Raw genomic sequence first — 4,361 nt, 5'->3', positions numbered from 1 at the left:
ACGAAACTTGGCACACAACACGATTTTGGTATATATTATTGTGTTGAAGTGGTTAGAATTGAAAATCATAGTCATATTCTAGAAATTACGTGTTAACATACGATTTTAAGGGTTTTTTTTGTGTTTTGGCACTTTTGCGCATAAAGTAGCTCAAACTTGGTTTTTTTTGCACGAATCTTTGCACACAACACTATTTAGTATATATTATTCTGTTGAAGTTGTTAGAATTCTAAATCTTAGTCATGTGCTAGAAATTACGTGTTAAGTTTCGATTTTATGGGTTTTTAAGCGTTTTTTCACTTTTGCGCATAAAGTACCTCAAACTTGGTTTGTTTTGAACGAATCTGGGCATACAACACTATTTGGTATATATTATTGTGTAGAAGTGGTTAGAATTTAAAACCATAGTCATATGCTAGAAATTACGTGCTAAGTTTCGATTTTAAGGGTTTTTTAAGCGTTTTTGGCACTTTTGCGCATAAAGTAGCTAGAAATTGGTTTATTTTGCACGAAACTTGGCACACAACTCGATTTTGGTATATATTATTGTGTTGAAGTGGTTAGAATTGAAAATCATAATCATATTTTAGAAATTACGTGTTAACATACGATTTTAAGGGTTTTTTTTTGTGTTTTGGCACTTTTGCGCATAAAGTAAACTTGGTTTTTTTTGCACGAATCTTGGCACACAACACTATTTAATATATATTATTGTGGTTGAAGTTGTTAGAATTCTAAATCTTAGTCATGTGCTAGAAATTACGTGTTAAGTTTCGATTTTATGGGTTTTTAAGCGTTTTTTCACTTTTGCGCATAAAGTACCTCAAACTTGGTTTGTTTTGCACGACACTTGGCATACAACACTATTTGGTATATATTATTGTGTTGAAGTGGTTAGAATTTAAAACCATAGTCATATGCTAGAAATTACATGCTAAGTTTCGATTTTATGGGTTTTTTAAGCGTTTTTGGCACTTTTGCGCATAAAGTAGCTAAAACTTGGTTTGTTTTGCACGACACTTGGCACACAACACGATTTTGGTATTTATTATTGTGTTGAAGTGGTTAGAATTGAAAATCATAATCCTTTTCTAGAAATACGTGTTAACTTACGATTTTAAGGTTTTTTTTTTGTATTTTGGCACTTTTGCGCATAAAGTAGCTCAAACTTGTTTTTTTTTGCACGAATCTTGGCACACTACACTAATTTAGTATATATTATTGTGTTTAAGTGGTTAAAATTGTAAATCTTCGTCATATGCTAGAAATTACGTTTTAAGTTTCGATTTTTTGGGTTTTTAAGCGTTTTTTGCACTTTTGCGCATAAAATAGCTCAAACTTGGTTTGTTTCGCACGAATCTTTGCATAAAACACTATTTTGGTATATATTATTGTGTTGAAGTGGTTAGAATTTAAAACCATAGTCATATGCTAGAAATTACGTGTTAAGTTTCAATTTTAAGGGTTTTTTAAGCGTTTTTGGTACTTTTATGCATAAAGTAGCTCAAACTTGGTTTATTTTGCACGAAACTTGGTACTAAACACTATTTGGTATATATTATTGCATTGAAGTGATTAGATTGAAAATCATAGTCATACACTAGAAATTACGTTTTAAGTTTCTATTTTAAGGTTTTTGAAGCGTTTTTGGCACTTTTTCGCATAAAACAGCTCAAACTTGGTTTGTTTTGCACGAATCTTGGCATACAACACTATTTGGTATATATTATTGTGTTGAAGTGGTTAGAATTTAAAACAATAGTCATATGCTAGAAATTACGTGCTAAGTTGCGATTTTAAGGGTTTTTTAAGCGTTTTGGCACTTCTGCGCATACAGTAGCTAAAACTTGGTTTGTTTTGCACCAAACTTGGCACACAACACGATTTTGTTATATATTATTGTGTTGAAGTGGTTAGAATTGAAAATCATAATCATATTTTAGAAATTACGTGTTAACATACGATTTTAAGGGTTTTTTTTGTGCTTTGGCACTTTTGCCGCATAAAGTAGCTCAAACTTGGTTTTTTTGCACGAATCTTGGCACACAACGCTATTTAGTATATATTATTGTGTTGAAGTTGTTAGAATTCTAAATCTTAGTCATGTGCTAGAAAATTACCTGTTAAGTTTCGATTTTAATGGGTTTTTAAGCGTTTTTTCACTTTTGGCATAAAGTATCTCAAACTTGGTTTGTTTTGCACGAATCTTGGCATACAACACTATTTGGGTATATATTATTGTGTTGATGTGGTTAGAATTTAAAACCATAGTCATATGCTAGAAATTACGTGCTAAGTTTCGATATTAAGGATTTTTAAGCGTTTTTGGCACTGTTGTGCATAAAGTAGCTAAAACTTGGTTTGTTTTGCACGACCACTTGGCACACAACACGATGTTGGTATTTATTATTGTGTTGAAGTGGTTAGAATTGAAAATCATAATCATTTTCTAGAAATTACGTGTTAACTTACGATTTTGAGGTTTTTTTTTTGTATTTTGGCACTTTTGCGCATAAAGTAGCTCAAACTTAGTTTTTTTTGCACGAATCTTGGCACACTACACTATTTAGTATATATTATTGTGTTTAAGTGGTTAGAATTGTAAATCTTCGTCATATGCTAGAAATTACGTGTTAAGTTTCGATTTTTTGGGTTTTTAAGCGTTTTTGCACTTTTGCGCATAAAATAGATCAAACTTGGTTTGTTTCGTACGAATCTTTGCATAAAACACTATTTGGTATATATTATTGTGTTGAAGTGGTTAGAATTTAAAACCATAGTCATATGCTAGAAATTACGTGTTAAGTTTCAATTTAAGGGTTTTTTAAGCGTTTTTGGTACTTTTATGCATAAAGTAGCTCAAACTTGGTTTATTTTGCACGAAACTTGGTACTAAACACTATTGGTATATATTATTGCATTGAAGTGATTAGATTGAAAATCATAGTCATACACTAGAAATTACGTGTTAAGTTTCTATTTTAAGGTTTTTGAAGCGTTTTTGGCACTTTTTTCGCATAAAACAGCTCAAACTTGGTTTGTTTTGCACGAATCTTGGCATACAACACTATTTGGTATATATTATTGTGTTGAAGTGGTTAGAATTTAAAACAATAGTCATATGCTAGAAATTACGTGCTAAGTTGCGATTTTAAGGGTTTTTTAAGCGTTTTGGCACTTCTGCGCATACAGTAGCTAAAACTTGGTTTGTTTGCACCAAACTTGGCACACAACACGATTTTGGTATATATTATTGTTTTGAAGTGGTTAGAATTGAAAATCATAATCATATTTTAGAAATTACGTGTTAACATACGATTTTAAGGGTTTTTTTTTGTGCTTTGGCACTTTTGCGCATAAAGTAGCTCAAACTTGGTTTTTTTTGCACGCATCTTGGCACACAACACTATTTAGTATATATTATTGTGTTGAAGTTGTTAGAATTCTAAATCTTAGTCATGTGCTAGAAATTACGTGTTAAGTTTCGATTTTATGGGTTTTTAAGCGTTTTTTCACTTTTGGCATAAAGTATCTCAAACTTGGTTTGTTTTGCACGAATCTTGGCATACAACACTATTTGGTATATATTATTGTGTTGATGTGGTTAGAATTTAAAACCATAGTCATATGCTAGAAATTACGTGCTAAGTTTCGATATTAAGGGTTTTTAAAGCGTTTTTGGCACTTTTGCGCATAAAGTAGCTAAAACTTGGTTTGTTTTGCAGCACACTTGGCACACAACACGATTTTGGTATTTATTATTGTGTTGAAGTGGTTAGAATTGAAAATCATAATCATTTTCTAGAAATTACGTGTTAACTTACGATTTTGAGGTTTTTTTTTTGTATTTTGGCACTTTTGCGCATAAGTAGCTCAAACTTAGTTTTTTTTGCACGAATCTTGGCACACTACACTATTTAGTATATATTATTGTGTTTAAGTGGTTAGAATTGTAAATCTTCGTCATATGCTAGAAATTACGTGTTAAGTTTCGATTTTTTGGGTTTTTAAGCGTTTTTGCACTTTTGCGCATAAAATAGCTCAAACTTGGTTTGTTTCGCACGAATCTTTGCATAAAACACTATTTGGTATAATTATTGTGTTGAAGTGGTTAGAATTTAAAACCATAGTCATATGCTAAAATTACGTGTTAAGTTTCAATTTTAAGGGTTTTTTTAAGCGTTTTTGGTACTTTTATGCATAAAGTAGCTCAAACTTGGTTTATTTTGCACGAAACTTGGTACTAAACACTATTTGGTATATATTATTTCATTGAAGTGATTAGATTGAAAATCATAGTCATACACTAGAAATTACGTGTTAAGTTTCTATTTTAAGGGTTTTTGAAGCGTTTTTTGGCA

The sequence above is a fragment of the Amaranthus tricolor genome, chromosome 9 (genome assembly GCF_026212465.1).
Source record: "Amaranthus tricolor cultivar Red isolate AtriRed21 chromosome 9, ASM2621246v1, whole genome shotgun sequence".
In the NCBI taxonomy this organism is placed as follows: Eukaryota; Viridiplantae; Streptophyta; class Magnoliopsida; order Caryophyllales; family Amaranthaceae; genus Amaranthus; species Amaranthus tricolor.
This window is presented reverse-complemented; position numbering follows the sequence as displayed.